Source organism: Perca flavescens, chromosome 23 (genome assembly GCF_004354835.1).
Source record: "Perca flavescens isolate YP-PL-M2 chromosome 23, PFLA_1.0, whole genome shotgun sequence".
Classification (NCBI taxonomy): domain Eukaryota; kingdom Metazoa; phylum Chordata; class Actinopteri; order Perciformes; family Percidae; genus Perca; species Perca flavescens.
In genome coordinates this window covers 15,568,217-15,596,206 of record NC_041353.1, presented here as the reverse complement: position 1 = coordinate 15,596,206, position 27,990 = coordinate 15,568,217, and the positions used below count along the sequence as shown (strand labels likewise).

The 27,990-nt window shown below is 40.7% G+C and overlaps 1 long non-coding RNA gene across 1 annotated transcript; it reads right to left on the bottom strand.

Moving 5' to 3' along the window:
- Positions 1–104: 104 nt before the first annotated feature.
- Positions 105–27,990, bottom strand: LOC114550361 (uncharacterized). The gene is made up of 2 exons (XR_003691686.1): positions 27,475–27,990; positions 105–305 (listed from the first exon to the last, which is right to left on the bottom strand). It is a non-coding gene; the product is annotated as an uncharacterized LOC114550361 (long non-coding RNA).

The following is a 27,990-nucleotide window of genomic DNA, read 5'->3' as shown; positions in this document are numbered from 1 at the left end:
CACTAGTAACATTTAAAAAATCCTTTCTTTGGCAACCCCCCAGCGGTAGCATCAGAAAAGACAGTGAAAACAATGCATTCACTAACAACACCACCACGGCATGGTACGGTATAAAAGTCGTTTTTATTTTGGAATAGCCAGAGGATACGGGAAGGATAGGATGAGGGTCATGTTCGGTGGGAAGACAACGGATGAGGAGAGGGATGAAAAGGAGGGTCTACTGCCGGGGGGATGAACGGGGTCAACTGGAGTGTGGGGGGTACACCTCGATGAGCTTCTGGCTTCATCATCCACCTGCAGTTTAGCTTGAGCAAATAAAATATAGATCAGTGGCTACATAGTATCTGCTATTTGCTGGGCTGAGGGAAGGACTGAAAGGCAGTTTAAAGGTACATTACGTCAGGGCTAAAGAATGGTGTCGGCTGCCAGAGGGACCATTGGATTTACACAGCACAACCTGATATGCCCTGCAGGACCTAATGAAACATCATTCAGCATAAAGACTGGGCTTCCACAGAACAGTCACACAATTTTTGAGACATTTAATTATGTGTAATAATAACTTCAAATATTGGCTTAAAAAAAGTGTCACTGGTGCACAATGGTGTACAATGAGTTTGATTAAATTAAGTGGTTTCAGACACATTGCACAATGCAGGATTGACACACTACATGTAGATGCAAGAGAGAATAGCCAAGTTCATAGTCACACACCATCTTTCGCAACACTTTCTCAACAACTCTGAGCTGCTAATACAAATGGTGTGACAGTCCAAATGTGCTGTTTCGCAAGCTAATTTGAAGTTGTAGGCCTCCGAACAACAACATAGTCCTCACAGAACGGATGAAACCACACTACAACTGTGAAAGTAAAGGTGTTTCTCTTCACAAAGAATGGTTTGGTTGGTATAACAGCTCAGGACAATGGTGTTATCCAGCACTGTTATACAACCAAACACAACTGTTGACGCTTGCTATCAGATGTTGTTAAGGGGGTGTGAGGCAGAGAGTTCACTGCAGTCGATGTTCTGGGTAAACCTAGTTTCTCTAGTCTGTCACCTTCCATTTTCGGAAGTCTCAGCCAACATGTCTCTAGGCTGTCTCACAGTTTTGTTGTGTGCAGGATGTCATTGATGCTCACAAAGCAATTTCCTCATTCAAGAAGTACTTAAAGTCACCAGACACACGCTCTCTTATCAAAGAATGTCCTTCATAAAAGTGGTTAGCAAGTGATCGAAAATGAATCATTCAGTATTTTGTCCTCATCATTTATGATCTTGCACTCCCACCGGGCAATGCTAACAAAAAGAAATCTGGTCATATTTCTTTTCTTATTGCCAAAAGGCAGAAAAAAATAAATGTGGTGCTTGTTATACAGCAAGACCTAAAGGTAAGATGTGATGTGTTCATTTCAGGATCAGAGCTGCTCCTCCAGCGTGTCTGTGTGGAAGCCTGAAACCCAGCACAGTCTCAAAAATGGGAACATTCAGTTACAACAATTATGGGACAATGAAAAAAATGATGCTCCATTTTCATCTTTTGTGAAGGTTAGCTTAACATTTTTGTGAAATAATTTGCTTTCTTGTCAAAAGTTAGATGAGAAGATTGATGCCACTCTCATTTGTTTATGGTAAATACAAAGCTACTGCTAGCAGCCGGTTAGCTTAGCTTGGTTAGCTTAGTTTAAACACAAAACAACAGGACTCTAGAAAGCGGCACTTATCCCCCCCCATAAAATACCACTTTTACACTGAAGTTTTTGAACAAACGTGACATTTTTACTTAGTAGGCTTGAAATGGGCTCTTAGGGGTGTTCTTTTAGTTTTTGACACAGCCACCCTAGCTTTGTGCAGAGCTAAGCTAAGCTTTGAAACATATACTCCATTAAAAGAAATTATGATGAGCATGTGAATGATGTTCACATGCTGAGAGTAAATTATGGCAACAGACATATTAGATCAAATCATGAACCACCTTGTATTATGCTACATATTTAAACTCTGACCTACTACATATTATACAGTAGTTGTCATCATAAGCTGAGTCCATACATAAACACACATCTCACTCTGTGTCTCTCACAGTCACACGAGCAGCAATTAGCGTTGGCAACGATTGATATAAAACTATCCAACAGAATGACAATAACATGTCGCCCACAATATTGCTACATCTGATGAATGAAAGTGAAGTTAATTTTTGGAACACTGCATGGAGGGTAATCAACTTGTATTACTTTGAATTGTACACAATAATATGTTCTAGTTTCAGCAATCATAGAATATAGATAATGAAGTACAGAAGCTCCCTCGTACATCGAACCATGGACACCCTGATGTTCCCTTCTTTGTTGCTTAGCAAAAGTACATCAGATTACTAAATAAGTGATATCAAACAAATGGAAATGAGGACTGTTTTTGTTTCAGCAGTTAACATTATTGTCAGGATGGCTATAATAATTAATATTTACCCGGGTTTGTTTAAATTGAATACTGGTCTTGGGTATGGACATATCTCTGTCACCTGAACTGTAGTCTATAACCACGACGTTCCACTTCCGGGACTACTCTGTTGCCTGCGGAAATTTTCACTCTTTTTGGCCGGATGTCCGTAACTTTATGCTTTCTTTGCTTTTGAATTTTAAACTCCGGTGGATTTATGAGGACTATGGTTAACTGCTCCTCAGATCTCTGCAGGGTAAATCCAGACAGCTAGCTAGACTATCTGTCCAATCGGAGTTTTCTGTTGCACAACTAAAACAACTTTTGAACGTACACGTTTCACCAAAACAAGTTCCTTCCTGAGGCTATTTTGCAGCGGCACTGGGGCTCCGTGCGGCATATAGCGCCACCCAAGACGATTTTTATTGGTTTGGTTATTGGTTATTGGACATGGCAATAAACCACAGCATGTTTTTCTCCCATCCCGCAATGCTGTGTGGACTCGCCAGACCCTCATCCACAGCGCAGTTGAGGAGGGTCTGGCAATGCGAGACTACTTGAACTGTTCCCAAAGCAGAACAATCTGTGAAAGCTACCCTTGTTGTCTTGCTTTACACGTACATGTAGATTTACAGCTTGAGGCACAACACTCTGTCAGCAGATGGACCAGATAACCTCATATCAGACATTACAGCTGCACAGTTATCAGTTCAGACCCTGTGGAAACTTTTGCTTGTGCAGTGGAAACATGCCCCATAGAAACTGTGAAATAAACGGAGAATGATTTAAGAAATGAATGGATGCTATTCCTATCTGTTATGATAAAAAAATGTACTCAGGCATTTTTTGTTTCCTCTTCCAAATAAGTAATCTTCAGTCCTGTTCATATTGTTCTGTTAATGTTGTTGTTCAGTTGCTGAAATATTTCTCCCTTGACTAAGCCCTGTTTCTGTTCTACATTTAATGGATCAGTGCAGCGAGAACTTACTCTGAGATGCCAACTGTGTATATCACTAATGCTTTGGCTTGATTTATTTGGTACTTGTCTCATACAGTAGATGTTTCCTGACAAAATGGCCTGAGTGGTCTCAGGATGCGTGTGACTGACTTCCTGAGCAGTACTTTATCTTTAGTTGTCTTCACAAAACCTGGGAGTACCTTAACTCTCTGTGTTCGACTTGATTCCAGTTGTCTGACTTGACTTTGTACGTGCACAATGTCCCCATCTTCAAAATAAAATGCATCTTGTTCAAACTGTTTCAACTTGACATTGTCCATATGATAAGGCTCTAAGAAGGGCATGATTATAGTGAGCAGCGGGTAAACAACATCTGACTAATTAATTAATTAACTAATTAACTGATTAATAAAGTCTATAGTTAAAGTGGTAAAAAACGTACAACACTTCTGCTTAAAGCAATAAAACCAACACATTCTCATGAACGGGTCTGTATAAAAATGTATGCACACCAAAACGTATGATATCCTGCGAAATTAGAAGACGGTTGGTCACGTGACGCCAGGTGGTCAAGTTGTTTAAGCCGCTACAGAGCTTTGTGACGCTGGCTACAGGTTCAGTTACCTGAAAATAAAAAAATATGAGCATTTTGCCGCGACAAAAGTTAAGATTAGGCACCAAAACAACTAGTTAAGATTAGGAAAAAGATTGTGGCTTGGATTAAAAAACTCCTAAGGAACACGCATTTCCTGAGTAAAAGGCTTTAGTTTTCCCGGGAAGCGAACTCCGCTCTCTGGCTTGAAAATCTTGTTCACCCATCCAGCCCGACCTCCTCCCTTTGCGGCCAGCCGCGTTCTTATACAGCGGCCGTCAATGTAGTGAATACAGCAAAAAAAAGTGGAATGGTTACGAATTAGAGTGCTTAACTTTTCGTAGCTTTTTGAACGAATGGTTCATGAGAACAGGCTGAATAAAATAAAATACAAATTAAAAAAAAGCGGATTTCCAATCTATTCCTGATGGATTGCTATTTTAGTTTTCCTTGTCTTGCCTCATCAGTTATAAGATCTACATTGGTTTAGTAACATCCTGGATAGACATCTTTGGTATCGCCTAGTGCCAGATCTAATGTCAATGATCTTGCTTGCTGGGTTTTGTTTGCCTCATGCAATACATCAAGATTTATTTAACTTATTTATTTCACACTCAAATTCTTTCTCATTATTCTGCCGTATACCTCCACATACACTCACCAGTAGAGAACAGCAGAAAAAAAGAGATGGCAAGATACAAAAGCTTGAAGAGGACTTTAAACTGCGAGAATTATTCCAGATTAATTTTACTGGATGAGTTGCAGTTGTGCATTGAGGCAAAAAGTGACCAGACCTTGTCAAAAGGCAAGGTTTAGTTGTTATTTCACCAAAAGCTACTTGAGTAGAAAATGATGAGGGAGCAGAATAGCAAAGCGGAGGGCTTCTGTTCAAAATACATCAAAGATGTATTTAAAAAAAAAAAAAAAGAAGTCAGTGCCAACTTTTCAGGCAGTGTTGTAAGAAACATGAAATTGAAGTGCTGAAAAAAATCCGAGAAATACAAGATGAATTAGTGTCTGAAGCCGAGCATAGAATTAAAAAGTTTGATGACATTCACGCTCAGGAGGGGAATCAACTCGGAAGGGGTGAATAATCAGATTAGTAATGTTTACTTCTAAAAGGAAATAAAAAGTAAGAATGGCAACACTGTGGAGCGAAACCAGGCACACTCAATCAACCCAGGGACATGGGAAAGACAACAAATTAAACTCTCCAGTACACACAATAACAAATATAAGGGGGGGAATAATCATAAAGCCATGGTTGAAACGGTGCATGCTGATATAAATTAAATTAGGGTAAAAACACTGGAGGAAATTATAATACAAAAATTATTAAAAGAAATAATCATTTGTCTAAAAGTCTACTACAAAAGAAGGCATAAGGGAAAACAGTACAGTAATGTTAAAGCTGTTAAAAATGGATCAAATTACATGTATTGTATATTAGGGCTGTCCCAAATGATTATGTTTTAAACAATTAATCTATCGCTAATTGTTTCGATTAGTCGACTAATCTAACGATTAATTTTTTCGATTAATCCAACGATACATTTTTCAATTAGCCATTATTTTCCCATTGCTCAATTATTAACAATTTACACAAAACTAATTTCAATAAGGTTCAAATCTCTATTTATTAAAATTTAATTTTATAAAAGTTTAACACTGCACTGTTCAAGTAAAATGAGTTTGTAGTGCAACCTGAAGCCAGCTGTAGGCTATCCATCCAACCACGCTTTCAGGAGGAATAAAAATAAATAAAAACTTAAAGGGGTGATAGAATGATTATATAGGGTATTTCACACTGTTCCTTATGGTCTCCTAATGGGGTATGTAACATTGGTTGGGTTGAAAATGGTCTGGTTGATATTTTATTAGCCCTTATGCATTCCTGTGTTTTGGCCCTATTTGTAACAAGAGCTTTTCTTTCAAATATGGTATGCTCATGAATATTTAGATGAGCTGCACGCTGATTGGTTGAGCAAATTGCCATACACACACATTAGAGACGCGCGCTGATTGGTTGAGCAAATCGCCATACATAGGAGCCGCCGAGTTGACGTCAACTAGGTGGCTTGTTGAGATTTGCCCGTTTTCAGAGGCAGTTTCAAATTGTGAGATTTGCAGAGAAAAGAGGTGTCAATGGGATTTAGAGGTACTATGTATGACCTAGTTACCCACTAAACTGTCATCATTCAACTATGACAAGGTCAAATCGGTTTTGCATTCTATCACCCCTTTAAAGTAAGCAGAGCAAGTGCAAAAAGAGTAGCGTATGAGAGATTAACCTGTATTTGCTTTTTTTAACAGTAGGTAAAATAATGAATAAGCTCGTTCAAAGCTCTTTTCATCTAGATTGGTACATCTAGGTGATGGCGTCGGATATGCGCTAGCATGTTAGATGTATTTTCACTCACATACCCAACAACTGCTGAACAACGGCGACACAGTCCTCGTCTTATCCACCACTCTCTCGCCTGTAGCCTAATACTGGAACTGACCCGAGGACCAAAGTTTTCGAGGCGGGGACGGCATGAGACGAGAGGACATGAAACAGGAGGCTCCAGTACCGTCTCAAAGTTCTCCCAAACTTGCGATCTTAAAGAGGCCGGTGGAGAACTCTAACTCTTGTGGGTCACCACCACTCGCCATACTCGTCCTTTCGTGCTGCTATCTCTGACTCACTCACTGGACCGTCGACCTGACAAAAAACTGCATGTATGCGGAGGAGCTTGGCTAGCTTCAGAGCTAAAATGGGGCTACAGATCAGGTGTCCCTAGAATCCGCGTATCTAACAGTAGTTCCACATTACATTAGTTCCGCATTACATTAATTAATTTTCACGCAAGTTATATGTATTTATTTTATTTAGCGACGCGTCGATGCATTTACGTAATCAATGACGAATCGTCCCAGCCCTATTGTATATGTACTGTATGTGAAACCCATAGTAGATACCTGCTTAGCACCAAATGGCAAAGCAAATTTGAAGCATTTAGCAGCTAAAGAGCCCGATTTTTATGTATATATTGGAAAGCAAAACAGAGCAAAAAGGATAGTGAATATTGGACTTCAATTCATCACGTGGCCAAAAAATACAACTCCAAATGAATGCTAATGTTGCTCCCTATACTGGATATGTTTGTTTGCTAGCGAGTTTGCCATATCAGCCTAAAAGGTGACAATATATCATGTGTTGTTTACAGCTTGTTTCCGCTGCCAAAAAAGTCTTCCATGAATGTATTACTTCAGGTTTGAATAATTCTGAGGATAAAAAAATATTCACTAATAATGCTGCTAAAAGAACATTCGTGGAAAAATAACAACAGACATAAAAGAGGAAACAAGGAGAACTCACTGGAAAGGATGTAGCCATCCTGTCTCCTAGACATTTTGTTGATACACGAGTTGGATGTAAACACAATCTTTGACACAGTGCATTTCACCACTTGCTTCTTAAAATGGGGATAGATTGAAGACAGATCTAGTGTTTTCATGACAATTCATTTTTGAGGGTTCTAGATTTTGTAGAAGTGAAGGCTAATAAAAACAGCAGCATGGTATCCCATTCAGCATATAGTATGTACCGGGGTCAGCACCGTGTCAGTCTTAAAGATGCAAAGTAAAAGAATTTCTCAAATATACTGTTTGCTGGTGAAAAAAATAGCTGAAATAACAGATTCTGGATGCTTGCACAAACCAGCCTAAACAAACAGCAACAAATAAAAAAATATATGTATGGATGACAAGAAAAAAAACTTCAGCACCCAACATTGTTACAAATAACAACCTCGGTGATCTGCTTTCTGCTTTAATCTGGTACAGTTTGTTTACAGGCATAATTCTCCGTGAAAAATAATTTCTGGTTGACAATATCTTGAGCTTCAAAAGCTTCCGGAAGGGGGAATAAAACATATGCTAATAGACAGCAGCTCACATCTGCTGTAGAAAATAGGGCCAATAGTCATTATCACAACTCATTAGACAATGATACTGAGGAAATTCATAGGACACTTACAACCAGACATATTACACTAATAAGCTGTGCTACCAATGCCACTTGAGCATCAGTCTTTTGTATACTCCATCTATAAATCACATAATAATGGTCTAATGACTGTGCTAATCCAACAGATTGTTTTTGTAATGCTAATTGAATTATGTCATTTAAGTGCAGTAGGCCTAATGTGTATAACCAGGTTGGAAGAATACAATTAATTACTTAAAACAAAAAACAGCATTTATTTGTCCAAAAGTATCGTTTACTCTAGTTGGACTTCCATGTTTCCATCTGGGCATTCACACTGAGGCTAACGGACATGTTGTGCTCAATATTTTTTAAATTAACCCCTGGGAGCAGAGTTACCATGGTGACGAGGCTGTTCTGTGCATCAGTAAGTTGGTTGACATAAAAACTCCCAATGAGCCACTGTATGAAGAAATAATAAGTTTCTTAAAGCTACATTGTGTAAGAATTACTCCCATCTAGCGTTGAGATTATATATCGCAATCAACTCTCTCTCGCCACGCAGTATTGCAGCTACGGTAGCCTTCACGCTTCAAACAGCGAAGGTGTACAAAAGGCCGTCTATCAGCTGTCATTGTTGGAGTTCATGCGTTCTCTTAATACATCCGTAAGTTCATGTCGGAGAGTGGCGCGGACACCACGAGCAGGCACGTGCGCCACCCGACGGAAAGGAGAGAGAAAGAAAAAGGAGACTGCCGTGGTCCGGAGGATAATTAACTAGTTGGGTTTTTTGTTTGGGTATTTGGTGTGTGCCTCCAAAGCAGCTCCAATGATCACTCTTTTTCCAGTCTCTTGCTCTTTTCAATATCAGTTTTCTTTTTCTGGGCAAAGAAGAAGACTCCTGTTCCTGAAATTTGAATTTTGAATACGTGTGGTCCTCCATGTTTCATTCTTCAAACTTGCCAGGGCTGGGAAGCGATGATACCCACCAGCAGCAGCTGTGAGTCGAAAACGCGAAAGGCTGAGCAGTATGTCCTGTATGTCCCTTACCGGCTAACGCATTTCAAGATGGCGCATCCATAGATAGTTCTATATCTATGGGCGCATCATTATGGAGTGTCTACCCCAGTTCATGCGAGCGCAAATGTAAAATTCCAAGCTAATACGAATACTTGAAATTGATGGTGGTGGTCAATATTCATGAGAAAGGACAAGTTTGTGAAGGGCAATACAGTCTGTATATATATATATATATGTGACTTAATTTCTTCCAACTCTCCAACTCTTGTAAAGAATCTGAATCATATTTTGGATGACTTTAGTGTTTTCGATTTGGACCACAAGAAGTCTAAAACATGCTTTAACCAACAAGGGTCAGTTTCATTAAACTTTCTTTAATAAAAAAAAAAACATGGCATCATAGAACACACTGATCGATCTTCATTATGTCAGATATTACTTCCAAACTGTTGTAATCCACATTACATTACATGTCATTTAGCTGACGCTTTTATCGAAAGCGACTTACAATTGCTACCTATGTCAGAGGCCACACACCTCTGGAGCAACTAGGGGTTAAGTGTCTTGCTCAGGGACACATTGGTTGATGTATCGCAGTGGGAACTGAACCCAGATCTCCCACACCAAAGGCACGTGTCATATCCACTGCGCCATCACCACCACCCATAGTATAAGACTTTGTATCTGCTATACACAGAGAAAATAAGAGGTTGAAACTAAGTTTATTCGATTGCACATCCAATTGATTAGCATTTCCCAGACTAATACGCAAACTGAGGAGCATATCTTGTGTCTTACGCATAAATCAACAAGGATAATCACATTATGAAAATCAGGTTGATGAGGTGCTTCTCCCTCACAGCCAAATTACCCAGGACAATGTGCCTCAGTCAGGAAAATCTGTTCCCTGTCAAAATAAAAAAACTCAGCTGATGTGCTATTTCAGGTGCCAGGAAATGTCGGTCGCGGAATATAATGAACCAGATCATAAGTCTCTGCTGTCACGTTGCCTCATTCACTCAGTCATGAGATGTTAACCACATCCAATGAGAGCGAGCTCCTCACAGCCAGTCAATGAGTCGCTATGACAACAGCTCTTGACAAGGAAAATCGGGTTTGATGTCTTGAAAAAAAAACAACTCTCGGCATCAAAAGGGGCTGCTTACTGAGATCCCTTTCTAGAGACAACTGAAAAGAAGCCTGTCCACTCTGTAGGATGATGGAGCTTGTACATGTAATTCAGATCATCTGTTTCCACTTCATCAAAGAGGGAGAGTTTATGAATAAGAAGTCTCATTGCATATTCAGAGATGATGAGCATCAGTGTCAATGGGATGTCAGTGGGACGAGTTTCCCTTCATCTATTAACCTATGGACGGGTGGCCGTGAACCCGACACCCCCACAACTCATTGTTGATGCTTTCTAATTAGTCTTTTGGTTCTCTTTCATATCTGTCTGGTTTCCCATATCTTGTTATTCACCAACATGGCTTCCGTGCCCTTTGGAAATAGCAAAATAATTTCTTCTCATGCTGTGATTTACAGTTACTGTGTGACGAGGCCAGGCCAGGTAATTCGGAGATGAAAATGAGCCGCGACAGGAGGAGAGTTCAAGTCTGTAACTCACTTCCTCCTCCCACATATGAAAGTAATAACTCAGTCTTTGTGTCCTCAGCTGACTATGCAGCCTTCGTTGGAGCATTGCATCGCCGAGCATGTTGGGCTCAAGGTTGTCCTCAGCGCAGATGCAGTATAAACCTTAGATAGAATTGATCTGCACATATTTCTGCCGAAAGACAGTTGAACCCTTGAGGAGGCCGAGCTGAGAAATGTACACATCAAGAAAAGAATTGGAAACATTTCTGCTTAGGTGAAATTACACAGCAGTACGTTTCTCAGCACATTTCAGTCAGTCCTCCTCACACTGCAGGCACTTCTCAGAAGCAATTCTGCTTCGAAAATGTTAGAAAAAAGCATTGAAAGTAACTTGCAGTGAAGATCCAAAATAATTGAACCAGGCAACGTGTCCATTTCCCAGCATGGTATTATGCATACAAACTGTGCAGAATGACTAAAAGCACATTTTGTCTAATTCAGCAGAATCACTGTGATAAAAGAAGCTAAAGGTATGTAGGAGGTGCGTTTGTGTGCATTTCTTTGCATGTTTTGCTCCATGCTTAAGTGTATATAGTAACACATCCACTTCTTCACATGTTCCTATAATGCTCCAGAGGCTTCTCTATTTCATCTAATGATTCCACAAAATCTCTCCACAGCTACTGTACCTCCCTGAAGTGGACATCAGCCTCGGGCCCTATAAGTAAAGCCGTTACACCAGATGATTTGCTCCCAAACACCTTGAAACCACCTGACATCATCCCAAAGGCTGCAGGGGACAGAGTGTGTGAGTGTGTGTGTGTGTGTGTGTGTGTGTGTGTGTGTGTGTGTGTGTGTGTGTGTGTGTGTGTGTGTGTATGTATGTGAGAGAGAAAGCAAAAGACAAATTGAAGAAGAAGAGGTGAGTAAAGGAGGGCAAGGGTAGTTGTTGCTGCACTGCATGGGAACATTTTAACAATTTCATATGAGTGTGTTGTTTGGGGAAGTCAAGAAGAGAGTTCATCCATTGTGTGTGTGTGTGTAAGAAAAAAGGGCAAGAGGGATAGAGTGGATAAGAGAGGCCTCTACTAAACTAGTCTTGATTGCTCACCTGGTGTATGTTTAGTGTGTGTGTGTTGATGTATGGTTTGATTACTCAGCAAGTGGTCCTAATCAAATAGTGAAGAGAGAAAAACACCTGAATCTCTGTAATTGCATTAACTCCTAACTGGACTTGTCGCACGCACGCACCCCCAAAAACAAAACCTGACATTGTGTGGCCTCAGACAACCTATCTGACCACAGGGAGCGAGTAATGTAATGTAAGGGAAGTCCAAAAGATCTGGCCCATAGAGATGACAATAATGTATAACTAAAAGGATAGAAAAGAAATATTAGATGATGCAAAGAAGTATGAGCCAGCAATAATCTGAGAATAATCAAACTAAGAGACAGCCTTCCTTTCCCCTGGCTGGATCCAGGACAGTGGTAATGTCCTTATAAAAACACTGATCCGTCTACAGTTGAAATTACAGCCGTTGCCGTTAAACCAAAATCTGGTGTGTGTATGTGTGAGGAGCAGTCTGCCAATATTGCCATCAATATCTGTTCATCTAATAAATGCACAATCTTGCAAAATAAAATTGAGTTTCATTCACAGTCGCCAGCGGGCCCATATTGAAACCTATTGATTGCCTGCGCTTATGCTTGCCTGCAGCAGTGGCGGCCAAGGACCCATTGGTTTTGGGATGAGATGTGATCAGTGCAGCTGCCAAATGAGAGCAGCGACAGTGGCGACATCGGGCACAACTCAGCAGAGTTTTCGGGAGCACACTCGCTGGCACTTAACCTTGAAGCTGTGTTCAACTCACTATGAATAATGCCCTTGGGAGGGGGAAGGGATGGTGTTAGAGTGTGGTGGGAAGGACGAGAGGAGGTGTGGTGGAAGGGGAGGCAAGGTGAGATAGAAATACAACAAGAGAGACCCTGGCAGGGTGTGCATTTTAAGAGCTGCAGAGACTGTGGGAAGGTTGTACAGGAGTAGTGTGCGTGTGTGTGTATGTGTGTGTGGGGGAGGAGGAGGAGAGGCGGGAGTGGAGGAGGAAAGGATGCCAGAAAGGTCACTAGGCAAAAATGATGAAGTCATCTGTATTAGATTTTCTGTGGCTGCAGCCGGGATGAAAGCTGGCTGCTGGCCAGAGAGGTGAGATGCCTGTACCTGCCGCCAGACCTCCACAGGCATTAGCAGCTTATCAGTTTTCTGGATTCACATATCATTTTAATCAATATGTAGTAGGGGTGTGACGAGACGCTTACTCCACGAGACGAGACACATCACAAGATTGGGTTCACGAGAACGAGACGAGATTTCTCGTCGAGGTGAAAAGTTGTCTCGTGAGGCGATGTGATGTCAGCGTGATGGAGCGTGGAATTACTATTGAAGATCCCCCTGCCACTTTTAAATCATTTGTGTGGCAACATTTTGGTTTTTCCTGAAATAATAAACGGCGAAAGAGTGACAGACAAGACGAACGCAATATGTAAACATTGTAAGAAAAAATGCCGTATACCGCGGCTAATACGAGCACTATGCAAAACACTTACAGCACCACCACAGTTTTCATTATTCACTGCACCCGCGACGCTGGTGCAGTAGTTAGTAGTACGGCATTTTTTTCTTACAATGTTTACATATTGCGCTCGCCTTGTCAGTCACTCTTTTTCGCCGCTTATTATTTCCGCAGGAAAACCAAAATGTTGCCACACAAATGATTTAAAAGTGGCAGGGGGATCTTCAATAGTAATTTCACGCTCCATCACGCTGACATCACATCGCCTCACGAGACAACTTTTCACCTCGACGAGAAATCTCGTCACGTTTTAATCTCGTGAGATCTCGTACAACGAGATCTCGTCACACCCCTAATATCTAGGGATTGTTGAATTGATACTGCTTGTAAAAAAAGGCTCTTTCTACAGCTTGGGCAACTTACTGAGATAATATCAAGAATATAAATTAATAGCATTTTGTTTTATTAAGTATTTGTATTACCTGTGAAGAGCTGTTCAAAAAAAACGCCAGGAAGTGTCACATTATACATTTACAGGGAAAGCCACAGCAGTTTGTTTGAAACACATATTATCACAAACCACTTGGTTTGGCAAAAGCCATTTAATGTATTTACATTTAGTGACGATGTCCCTGTATAATAGTTTCTAAAAGTGGTGGTGCAGTCTGCCATTCTTGCACTGGATTCAGGTTGCCCAGCTAAGCATGAGGGATCCACAGGAAATGAATGTATACATGGAATCCAGCACAATAATATCTCATTGATATCAGCCTCACTGTTTATTGTTTGTTCGCTTTACACTATGTCAAAGCTTTTACTGTGAAGCAGCCACAGGAAATGCAATGTGTAAAACAAGACCGTAATTCAAAACCGCCTCTTACATACTAAATACCGCATTCTGCATTTGTCGGTAGTATGTAGTATAAAACTGTTAAATTTATTTTTGCAATGTTCTAGGCTAGGCTTAGCCAATTTCCGGTTTTGAAAAACTGAAGTAATTATTGGTTGTTGTGACCCTTCCAGCGCTTTGCATTGTGGGACACAGAGGACGAGGTAGATTGGTTTAATACAGACTGGAGATTTTTACATTCATTTTTATCATTACGACATCCGGGTAATTTTAGCATACTGCAGATTGCATACTAGAAGGCTACATTTTAGCCAAATCAGTAGTAGCATTCGGTTAGTATAGCAGATGGTATTTGCTAAAGTATTAAACCACACTTGCTGTTACCATGATAACCATGGGTGTCATCCAATCAATCAGGTCTAAAATATTAAGGAATGCAACTTTAATGAAATTTGTCTGTCTCTGTCTGTCTGTCTCCATGTCTGCCTCGCATGTCCACAGAGGCCCTTTGTAAAAATTCAATAATGGTTCCCAAAAAGTTTGGAGACTGTGGCTTCCTCCAGGGCCCTGCATCCACTCCCCCTACCCACCTCTGCAACTGCTAAACCACTGATGCAACAAATAGGCAATCCACTCCCTGTGGCCCAGGACAGCTCTAACTCTGTAGCCTCTGCAGTGAAGTCATTTTCCACTGCTCACAGAGGCTTCCTCTGTCAAAGAAGATAAAGACAGGACTCAAACATTCAACGGCATCTTCTTCTTTTTTGTATTCTGCACTCAACCTATTCAGCTTCTTTTTCTTATGCTAAACAGCCTATTTTGTATATTGTTTTTGTATTTGTTTATTTCTTATTTATGTTTAATATTTTTGTGTGTATGTATACACCATTCACCAAGGGAAATTCCACATAGGTGTAACTTACTATGGCAATAAACCCTTTTCTAATTATGATATCATAATAGATCAGATATTTCTTTTCTATTCTGAGGATAGTTTTTTGGAGGAACCTATGTTCAGTCATAAAACACAATTTTCCCAGAGTCAACAGTCTTTTTCAGTTGAAACCCCAGTAATTCATTGGTTTGTGTTTAAAGGGGAAACAATTCCTGGTGAAAAGGGTCAGTGTTGTTGTAGTTTTCTTATTGACTGGTAAACTGTGGACATGACCTCTAGTCAAGAGTAATTACAGTGCAAATACAGGTTTAATAGTAGAAATGTCCTCAAACAACATAGATGTCAACATCAGGTTTGGCCTTGGTGATAAACTATTTAATTGCAATTTTGTAGACAAACTATTTTGCTCTGACCCTCGGCAATCACACAGGGGGGTAAATCGGTGTTAAAAATAAGAATCTGACAGAAGCCTCAATGGAACATTATATAATAAAGAATCGAGACATGTCCTGAGCAACTGGGCTTTCTTGTCTTGGGGAGTATATGTACTGGGGCTGATGATTAATAGGGAGCAGGTGACAGATCAGGAGATGAGATGGGAGCCGGAAACACACTAAAAACAGCAAGGTCTGGAACCACAGGAAGTGTCAGTAATGCACAAAAGAAAAGAGCTGTAGTGTTAGAGGAGGATGAATCACATGAAACTGAGCTTTTTGTTGGATTTTTCGTTTGAACGCTCTACACAATAATGACAAACCCACACAGGTGTTTCCACTTATTTCACCTGATTCAACCTCCGCTGCACACTCTGATTGATTGGCATCTACCTCACTCTCCTGTTATGTTGCACCTGTGAAGGTGAAGTCACACTTAGTTCTCTGTGAATATTCGAATATCCTTTCACATCAATCCAAGCCTGTGCGACTGATGAATTCAAGAATGAGTTTCCTGTTTGAGTGCGAGCTCAGCAGACTCGTCAACCTTTGTTAAATTTTGACCTGCAAATTTGCACAGTTAAAAAATTGTCTTGCGCGCATATTGTGTGCGAAAATGGATAACTCAGACCCATGACATACTTAGTTGGTGATAGGTTGGATATTTCTGCCTATATATGTTTCAAATGTATTTTATATCTTGTATGAAGGGTACTACACAAGAAGGTTAGTCTGGGGACAACCTTCACCCACAGGAATGTAGAATCTATTATGAGTTTGGGTACAACTTTCACAGAGAGGAATTGGAGCCAGGAATGTGAGAATCTATTAGGAGCACGTGCCATAAAAGGTGTAGTTTAAGAGTAAACTGTTCCAATTGAAATAGATGTCTCATGCTGTGTAAGCACAAAAAGTGTTTAAAAGGTATTCACTATGATGTACATGTGGTTCATCCTTGGGCAGACGTGTCTGTATGCTCATGGTTGTTCCAGTGTCATGAAAGTTTGTTCACTGTTTGAATAAAGCTGCACTTGATTTGTAATCCTCGGACTGGTCGTCATCTTTGAGGTCTCCCAACATCATTTCTGAATCATCACCCGATATCAGTTGGGTGCATGGAGTTTGGTGACGTCATGTATTTTCCTCAATAGCTGCACCAAAATCGGCTACCGAAACCATGAACTTTTTTTTTTTTTTTTTTTTTTTTTTTACAATGTTTTTATTGATTTTTAATTGCAATTTTTAACAACCCAAGACACCATGTATTAATGTTCCTTTAGCCTCATTGCATTTAAAACAGATACAAACTGTATTTATTTAATTTAAGTTGTGTATGTCCTCATCAGCCAATTATAATGGAGTAGCTTTATATTAAGAGTTTGCTGTTTGTTTCTGAGATGCGTTAGTTTTTTTTTTAATCGTTTTCTGAAATGTCCTCTTTTAAGTCCACCCTCCATGTCTCAAGTCTGGTTGTTGATGTTTCTTTAGAGCCAGATGCAAGCCATTTTTATATTGATGAAATCAAACCCCTCGCATTGCACTTGTTTGTTATAATTTCTTCTAAGGATGAAAACGCAGGAAACCTGACTGATTGGTTTTGCATAGAAGAAATTAAGTTCCTCTTGTGGAGATATTTCAAAAACAAAATCCTTGAGATGTCATACATTAGAGATATTTCTTCAAAGGTCATTAGAATCCCTTCTTTAAAGAGGTTACCTACTTTACTTATTCCTTTCTTTGCCCATATCTGGAATCCTGCATCCAGCTTGCCTGGTTTAAATGAAACATTGCCCCACACTGGGCTGAATTTTGACAGAGAGTCCAATATGTTCATATATTCTTTTACCTCATACCATATATTATCATATTAAGAACTATAGGATGAGCAGTATGTGTTCTTAAGTACTTTAACTTAGCTGAATACAGGTACAAATGCAATGGTACCTTAAAGGAGCACAACTCCATGTCCATCCATGACGGAGCATCTCCAGAAGAAAAATAGAACATTATAGGCTAGTTCTCAATTGTGTTGCTAAATAGTACCAATAAAGATTTGGACATTTCAGCCACCCAGTATTAAATGGAAGCTATAGCAGAGATAAGCGGATTCAAGGTAATTTCTTATTCTTTCTGAAGTGCTGTGAGTTTCTTAAACATTCCAGCAGGTGCGCGAGAGGGATATTTTGAAATAAATACATAAATTTAGGCAATATGTTCATTTTTAATATATTTATTCTCCCTATCATAGATAAAGGTAATGGCATCCACCTTTCTATAGATTCATGTACTAAGTTCAAGCGAGAGAAGAGTGTCTTTTTCTTCTTTTTGGCAGTACAGTACATTGAGAACGCACCTTACATTATGGAATCCTTGCCTTCCCTTTACAAATTTGGTCATCCCCCACAATACTTGGAAGCACACCCTCTAGCCTTTCTCTTCCAAATTTTACTGAGGATTTTTGGATCAGTGTTTATTAAACTTATAGGTTGCATATTCTCACATTTAGTTTTAGGTTTTCCTGGTTTTGGAAGCAGGATGATCAAGGCCTCTCTCATTGAGGCCGAGAGGCAGCCATTGTTGTAGTATTCTAGATACATCTCATAAAGTGGAGCTGCCAATTTATCTTTAAAGTATTAATATAAGTCAATTGGGAGGCCATCTGGCCCGGTTGCTTTCCCAGCCTTCAGTGTACCTATAGCTTCTAGTATCGCAACCGTGCTTCATTGTTTATCCACGACTTTCATCAGAGATTTGGGGGATATTAAGTTGGTTTAAAAATTCATCCATATTAGTAATGTACTGTTATTTGTAGAGATTTTCATAATAATAAAAAAAAAAGCTGTATTAATTTCCAGCGGGTCAACAATAGTATTTCCATTTGCATCCTCAATGAAAAGTATTGCCCTTATGGTTTCCTGTTGTTTAATCCGCCATGCAAGAAGTGAAGAACCTGGCTTTTTCCCCTGATCATACAATTTTAGTTTGAGCCTCATTAAGTTCGCAGCAGTGAGTTCTAAGAAGTAGTAACTGTTTGCAGATTTCATTTTCTCCATCCTGCAAACTTTGTTTTCAAGCATTTAGATACTGGATTCCAGATTCGAAACCACCAAACTTACTCCTTATTTTATTATGTCAATTGGTACAAAAATGCTTTTTCTTACATGCCAGAAAATTGACAGTGTTTATATTTGTATTTGACAGGAATAGATTGATTTGGGGAAATCTGTAATTGCTTTCCTCTTAAGAGTTAGATGAGAAGATTGATACCACTCCCATGTGTGTACAGCCGCTTTCACACATGTGAGCTGTATGTAGGACACAAATGTCCGAATCAGTCGAATCGGACATGAAACGGTGATTAGAAACGATTTATACCTCGTTTGTCCTGTTTCCAGTTTTTATGCTTAATAGCTAGCTTAATAATTAGTGATAATAATTAGTGACATTGATCTTTACATCTGACTCTCAGCATATTTTCCTAAATGAACAAAACCATTTGTCTGTAATCTTTGGCCTTTGCTCACGCCTGCCAATGTCACTGTGAAGAAGACGAGTAAAGTGCAGAGTAAGGGCAGTTTTGTCCTAATGATAAAATAGATGTTGATGACAATGCTGTTATAGGAGCTGATACAGCACACAACTTCTCAATACATATTTCAAAAGGGAGAGGACAATCAGCTTCTGCTTAATCACCCGTTTCAACACTCGCCCTGAGCTGTGATCAAAAAGCACTATGAGGGTGTGTGCACGGACTGTAAGTGTACTGCATCCATCAGTGAGCTCCTTTGGAAAATCAATGCAGTCATGTCTCAAGTGTAGACTCACATGGAAGAATATTTCAAAGTTTTAATAATTGGGATTCAACTGATCCCGAGCTGCCTCCCCTACAGTTTTCAGCTCTTCACATTCCTAAGAGCTCTTTGCATAACTCAGCATGATTGGATGTGATTTCTCAAGCAGAACCCTGAGCGCCTGACACGCCGCTGCGACATCGTTGAGAATGTCACGGCGGGTCAATCAGCACGCTGTCAAATGAAAGCTACCAATTACGTCGCAACCAATCACGCCGCATGCAGGTTTGCATGCAGATTAGCCACAGTGGAATTCTTTTTTTTTTTAACCCAAAATGTTTGGTATTTTTTAAATTCATTACTGCCACAGAAACTGTATGGGTTTTTGTTCAAGGCTGTAGCCCTGCTGTCATCGCAGGGAGCACAGGATTAATTTGTCTCCCTTCCATATCTTAACACAACTGTTTGGCTACTCAGATAGAAAGAGAGATAAATATTTGGTCATGCTGTTGCTCAGAGTAAAAAGCACCCTGAGAAAAAAAAATGTGTGAGAGTGCATTATTCATCACATCACAGCTCTAATAAATTCAATGCTTTGTGCTTGGCAAAAGGAGAATATAAGAGGAAGAAAAAAAAAGTGAAAGAGGAGGAATGTGCAAACGCAGTCCACCAGGAGGCCACTCTATCATGCTGTCGAAAACCTGGGCACATATAAATCACCTCACTAATATGACCGTAGCATGGTGGCTGACCACACGCCCCGGCTACTACTTACCACAGCAACAAAAAGAAGAAGCAGAAAACACTTACACAGAAACAACACCAACCCCCATCCCACAGTCCAGTTGTACTGACCCGAAAGGCAGAAAGCAATTTCAGCTGAGAGTACAAGCGTTATTTCAGGTCTTGATGGAAATGAATGGTGGGGTGGAGGGCTCGACAGGGTAATGCGTCACATTCCTTGTACTGCTTTCTGGGTCAGGCGTTTCCTTAGATTACCTGCCGCATGTGGCACGCACCTACATGGTGCACGCACACACGCACACACGCACACGCACACGCACACACACACACACACAAGTACCCATTGGTGGATACAGATTTTTGAATTTGTATTCTGCGAGTGAGACCATTCGGTCAGTATCACATGGGTCGTCTAAATTCATTGTTGACTGATAATAAGGCTGCTGGCAAGGACGACTTGTTGGCAACATCTTGCCTCCTCCCCATATTATACAGGAATATGATATAGCTTCTGAATTAATTAAATACCACTGTGAGACTATGGGGAATAGGCCTTTGAAGAATGCCATTGGAGATGGTCGTGATAGATATTTTATATTTCCTGCCTTTGAAATAGAAAAATCTGTTCATCACATATTAGCACACACGGTCTCTTTGAGCAAGAGGACGATAAACACTGATCATGCAGTGGTATTGACTAGGCTAGAAATTAATTTGTGTTCCGCTTAACATTAATGAATCACTTTTAAGAACGATACCTTTAGCCAAACTACACAGGATGTTTTGACATTGGACGTCCTCAGAACATCCTTGTGGCCAAAAAGCGTCCATTCAGAAATTAATTACAGCCTTGCCATGGCTGCACCATCACTGCGAGTGCAAGCTGTTTTAATTAGCACAGTGAGAGCTTAAGTTATTCAGTCAGTTAATTCTCTGTAATGCAACACAAGCCAATAAATGTGCACACAGTTCACAGGAGTGAAGTGTATATACTGAGGACGCTTGCGCATGCGTGCAAACACACATTGACCCACAGTATAAGGAATACACACAGTATGCACAGCTGGAAGGGACACAGCCGGACACAAAAGGGAAGAAGAAAAACGTTGATCATTTAATTCCTTTCCCACATTGTTAACACCCAGTCTAAAGAGGCTGATGCATTCCACAGAGATAGCTAACACAGCCGTGTCTTTTCAGCACCTGTGCATGTTTCCAATCCCCTTCCCTGCTCTGAGACGATCAATAGAAAGCTTTTTCGCAGTGGACAGCCAGGGATACAAAGGACTCCCGGGTAATAAAAGTCAGTCCCTGATGTCGCAACTTCAATCTCTTAGCCGCTGGTAAACATCATTGATGAGTAAATAAAGAAAACATGCAGCGACCCCGACAGCCACTTCTCTCTGAAAGGTCAGGGCTGGACTTTCTTCTTCTCCCGCTTGTACTAAAAAATTTAAATAACATTTCTGCCTTACCTCAGTAGACATTAAAGGTGGGCCATAGGTAACAAATGTGCGCCGTATCATGACAAGTTGAGTGGAGTGCAGAACACTTGCAACAATATTGGAAACATAAACTCTGGATTTGTGTCATGTGAGGGTAGACTATATCCATATACTACATATCCTTTTTCTTTTCGGCAAGCCTCTTGCACCTTCACCTTAAAAAGAAATACAGACTGTATATTCAGAAAACAACAGCTCAGAGACATTTGTTTCCCTTTCCCTTGTGATGTTACTCTTTGTTTTCTACTCGGTTGCACAAGAAGCCAAGACATATCCGATCAGCTCAACTGGTGGTCTATCTGAGTCTGTCATGTTTAATTTGATACTTTGCTTCCTGGTGTGAATTACTGTTGAACATATAGCATTCCAGGTCTGCTTAAAGAAGCAGGGAGATGTATTAAAAAGGACTTTCCAGTATGCCTGCACGATTCGGGGAAAAATATGAATCACGATTTTTTATCTTAGAATTGATATCACGATTCTCTGCTACGACTTTTTTCGCACAAAGTGTAATGATTATTGCACACATGAACCATAACAAAACAAAACAAATTGGCAGTATCAAACAGATTTTTTTTTTGGCACCTATAGCGCATCACCACAAGCCTGTAAACATAGAGGCTTCAATGACTAAAGAAAATAAAGTACATACTGGCCATTTAAGTACAGAAGGCTACCAAAAATAGTGACATATAACACATTGAACTAAATATGGCCCTGATACAGGCTCCATCTGAACTCCTTGAACATGTCTTAACATAATTAAAACATGTCAATGTCAAATGCTTTCAATAAATGAATTGAAGGAGAAAAAAAAAAAAATCGAAGTCATTTAAAAATTAAATCGTGAACAGGGGTGAATCGAGATCACGATTTTATGACAATTTATCGTGCAAGCCTACTTTCCAGGACTCCACTGGGATCCATTATACAATGTATAAGACATGTAAAAGCTATGGTACATAGCTCTAGCACAAACTTGAATTATTTATTGCTTCTTTAACCATATCTAATATCACAACAAAAGTCTGCATAAGGCTTCCCTCCTTGATAACCTGATATCAATAGGACTTTGGTTTTGTTTTTCCCTGCGAGTGGGAACATCTGAAGGTCATTCTTGCATAAATTTCCAGTGCACAGATGAACACGCATCATAGTGTAGCCACTTCCATTTGCTGTTTCAGACAATTTATTGAATATGCATCAGGTCATGATTTCTAATGCTCCTCCGGTCCACGCAGAGGTAATTAAACCGAATATGATCAACGGCCGGGTGTTAAAACAGCTCAACCCGAAACAGCAGCTTAGCAACTGGAGGTGAAGCAGCAGTTATAGGAAAGAGGAGAGAAAGGCCAGCAGCAGATTACCGGTCAAGGAAAAAAAACTGGTTTGCACACCAGTTTGGACCTGGCGGTGTCCTTGAAGGCATCGTTAAAGCGCCGCCACGAGAGCTGCTTCAGAGAGGTTTTAATCTTCCTCAGTGTTTTGAATAAGAAATGAATCGATTATTCAGACACACTTAATTTGTATAGCACATTTCGTACATTAAAATGCAATGAGCCTTCAGGTGATGAGACAGGTTGACTGGTTTTGTGTGTCATTCATGATGATCAGTGGGGCAATTAATACTGACGCTACTGTGGTTAATTTCCCTTTTTAGGATCAACACATGCCTATTGTTTTTTATTAAAAGCAGGCTGTTATTTACAGACTGTGTTGAGTGGCAATTAAACAGTTAAACAGTATCATTTAAAGGGAATTCTATGGTAGGGTGTCACTATTCATATGCAAAAGGTTTACATAATCTGGATGCAGCAGGGAAAGAAGAACAGGGTTTAATTGTCAGGTTATAGTCTGCTTTCTTGCAGAGAGTTAAATAATAAGATTGATACCAGTCACATATCGGTCTGTTAAATGAGTATGCTTTAGCATTGCTCTCCTATAACACAGACTCACATGGACAGTGAAGTATCAAAATTGATGCAAACGAACAGGAGATATCATCTTTCTATCCCATGCATTCTTCTTCCTTGTCAAAACCTTTTGGCTACATGAACCACAATGTAACTCAACTGTCAATAGTTTGATCGAAGATTCGGGTATGTAATGTTCGTAGCGACTTATGTAGCCTTGAGCTGCTAGCCTCAAGCAAAGATGAGCAGCAGCCTGCAGAGGTCTGGTAGCTAGGGTGACCAGATGTCCCGGTTTGACAAAAGCCTGTCGGGACGCTAAAATGTCCCGGTTTACACCAGGAGCGGAGTCAGACGATTTTGCCGGGGGTTCAGCCCCGAATGTTTTGAGTGTAGCCCCGAATGTAACTTTGTCCAGTTTATTTTTCCCAGGCGAATAGAACGGGCAGCTGCGTGCGGGGTCCAACCATGCTGTATTTGTTCCTATCCCTAGCAACCGTCTCTACGTGAGGAAAGCTGTGAAAGTTGGGTGAAGTTTCGGAGGAATCATAGCCAAATCAGTCTAATACATTGATGCCATCAACACAAAGTTTAGGAGCGCAATATTAATGATTTAGTTTGAAGTCTGTCCTGGGCTGGCACATGTTCACGTTAAAAAGCGTGTGCGTGCACGAGCACTACGGTCACGCACAAAGTGTCCCGGTTTTAGCTCCGGGAAATCTGGTCACCCTACTGGTAGCTCACTTCTTTTTTTTTTAAAGATAATTTTTTGGGGCTTTTCCTTTATTACAGTGCCAGTGGATAGACAGGAAAGGGGGCGAGAGAGATGGGGGACGACACGCAGCAAAGGGCAGCTTGTTGGATTCAAACCCACGCATGCAGGACTCAGCCAACATGGGGCCAATGCTCTTACTGGGTGAGCTAGAGGCCGCCTCTGGTATCTCACTTCTTTTTAACTCCACACACATTTTTTTAAATTTATTTTCAAACTTGCGGTCGTCAGACCCGACCGCCGTTTATCAGACTTTGTGCAGCTCCCTCTGGAGCCTCCAAAGGCTTTATACAACTTTTTCACATACGCAGAAGTACTTCCCAAGACTTGTAAACAGACTTTGATGTGTAAAATTAGTTTCCCCTTTAAATATGAAGTTAGAGCCAGGAGATGGATTGCATAGCTTAGCAAGACTGGAAACAGGGAAACAGCTAGCTGTCCAAAGGTAAAACAAAACAAAAACTGCCTGAGTTTCTTCTAGCTACAGGACTTCTGTGTATGTTTGCATATCTCTCAGAATTACACACAAATGCGGGAGTTCACTGTGTGACTTTTTGGCAAAAATGTCACATTGACACCACGGATTATTAAATATGCAACTAACTAGCTACTCGGTCACCCTGACACCCAAGGGTAAAATGACCTGTTTGGTCCACATAATACCACATTAAATATTATTAAAGATTCTGAAGATAAAGATATCATTAGAAGATACCTATCTCACTCAAATGAACATATAGAATATGGCAAAGATTCATGTAGGCTTGCACAAACACTGTACACATACAAATGCGTGAGAAAGAAAGCCTTTTTCATTCCCAATGGAACAGCTGGACTCGAAATGTAGCAACAAGTTCTTGTTCACCCCCTACCTGACACCCAGAAAACACAGTCGACTTTTCTCTCTGTCTATCTGTCTCTTTGTCTTGCTTCCTCTCTTCCTCACTGTCTGCTCCTCTCTCTTTATGCTCCACCTCTTTAAACCCCCCTCTCGCAGTCTCCTTTTCGTTCTCTGTGAATTTCTCTCTCCAACCAGTCGCACTCCAGCCAAAACAGATGAGCCTGGAATGTTCCAACACTGCACACAACGATGGATGACAGCCATCCCCAACGGGATTGTGTGTGCGTGTGTGTGTGTGTGTGTGTGTGTGTGTGTGTGTGTGTGTGTGTGTGTGTGTGTGTGTGTGTGTTTGTTTTCTTGCCTCTATATAAGAGTATTTTCTCATTGTTTTCTTTCTTTAGCAATTCATTTTTCTCTTGTTTAATGCTAACCCCTATGCACATACAATACATGGTCTCTCCATAGTGTCCCCCAGCCACTCTGTCTTTATTTTCCTCTGTTCAGGGACATCCAGTCATCTGCCTCTGAAAGGGATATTCCATGCCGTTGCCCAATTGCCCAATAGCATTGGGGGCAATGAGGCTCTGACCGCAGCAGTTAAACTGAGCGAGGGCCTCAGCCTGCCTTTAAATCCAACACTAAAACCCCGGCAATACCATCTGTGTGGACACTAGCATTTTTCTTGCAGAATATGTGTCCTATGTGTTGAGTGTGTGCCGGAATATATCTGAGAGTCCCTGAGTGAAAGAGTGTTTGTGAGTGTGTTTGATCACTGAAGGACAGGTGTACTCTTTCCTCCCCCGTTTCACTCTGATACACAGCCATGGGCACACCTGCCTGCCTCCATCCCTCCTCCAACTATCTTTATCCATCCAATTCCTCTTCTCTGTTTCTGCCTCTTTCTCCTATCCCTGATTTTCTCGCATTTCTCAATTTGTTTGGTTGTACAGTAAAAGCTAAAGCCGTACAAGCTGTTTTCTCTTTTTGCCATTATTTATCGGGTCATCTTGGCTTTCCATTCCTCAAATTTTTGCCTCCCTCTCTCTCTCTCTTTCTTCACTTGGCGCCTGGCTGGCTACATCGTGAGCCAGCTGTGAGGCTGCAATCAAACGAGCTCCTGCTGGACCCCCTGGGGTTCTGCCGACACACACACACACACACACGGATACACCTGTACACGACAAACACAATTGCCTATGCGCGCAGAAATAAACAACCCCTGATAAACATGGAGGAGAGCAAAAGACCTCTTGTAAATCTATCATCTTGCGAAGCAGCCACCCCTTAATCCCCCTTCAACCCAACCTTTCTCAGTGCATGAGCAACACTTAAAGCCAGCTGACTGCTTGTTACAGGCAGTAAACAGGTATGTCTCCAGTCAGTTCCTGAGTGCGTTGTTATGTCATTGTTGAGAAGAGACCCCCAGTGTGGCTCCATAACCCACTTACCGGCAGTTACACAGACTGAAGATCGGAGGAGCAGGCTTAGGTGAGTCATGCATCAGCAGCACTGCATTTGCTGGAGCGAGAATTTCAATGCAGGATGGGAGTCTATAGAGAGACAGGCAGAGAGCTGGGCCTGCTTTCTGTCTGACTTCAAATTCTTCTCAGTGAAGGGTTTCTTAAGAACATTCGGTAACACTTTACTTGAAGTTTTCTACATAAGAGTGACATGACACTGTCATGAACACATGACACTCACATACTGTCATGACACACATGAACCCTAACCCCATAACTTGTCATGAAAAAAACGAATGACACTTAGGCTACTAAAAAAGCGTTATGTCATAAACGTTAACGACTTGTTTATAATGTTTTATGACACGTTCATGACAGTGTCATGTCACTCTTATGTAGAAAACTTCAAGTAAAGTGTAACCGAACATTCAAAATTTCACAGAACAGACCTTTCCACTCTAGTCTACCGCAATCCACCTATATTCATCATGATGTACCGGCTCGTACAGCATAGGCAGGGGGCTTCACAAGTGGCAGGGTTTTCACCAGCAGCAAAATGATAAGAATTGAGAATAAAAATAGCAATTTACCAAACAAAAACCTTGAACTAGTGGGCACGCTTTTTTAATAAGTTATTTTCGCGATGGGCTGCGTTATCAAAGCGGGATCTCACAGTGTACTGTATGTGGGTATGTATGCCATTTTGGGAGCATATTGGGGACGAGGACTAGGCCTACTCTGTGACCTCATACTACAAAATATCTGACAATTAACTCCAGCGTTGAAACAAAAATAAGACGCTCACTTCGTCCAGCCAATGCAACGGCAAAAAGCACGGAGGGAGAGGTGCAAGACATAGCCAGTAGGATTTACCTGAACACTAACGCCAACAGCTAAATGAATTCATTCACCTTTATCTTAACAACACAGGATTTACAGCGCATAAAACCAACAGCTCATTAGAAATGTACCCCTCTCAACCACAAATAAGAGAAACGTTTAAGCATCACATAATAAACATCCCCAAAACCAGTGAACAGCAAGGCAAGAATGTGCCACATATGACAAACACAAGTAGGCTAAGTTACACTTTAATAAGTCAGATTAACCATAAAGTGGTCTTACCTTATGTAGCCTAATGCAGTTCCACCACTGGAGTGCGTTATCCATATCAGTAAAAGTCCAGTGTATTTTTCAGTTCAATTCAGGCATGAGAGAAAGTTTCTTGTCTCACATAAGTCCTCAGTTCATTTCTAATTCTGGCATTCTGCCAAAAAACTGATAGTCTATAAAGCCCAGTTTACAATGTTGTACAGTAGGCCTACACCACCCCTCCCATAACTAACGACTTAGCAGTGTGGCTAAGGTTAGCAGCACAGACTTCTGACCTACACATTTATCTAGCCGAGTGGTTATATATTTTTCGCATACTGAATTTGACATAGGCTAGCCTACTATTGGAACATACAATTTTTTTTATGGCTTACTAGTAAATAGTAGCTAGTATGTAGTATGCGATTTGGAACGCAGGTGTCATCTGTCCCATCCATCCGACGTTAATTGCTAGTTAAAAAACACCTGGGACAGCAGCAGGATGTTCACAACCTCCTCTCCGTTCGGCAGGGGGCTGCTGTCCGCCTA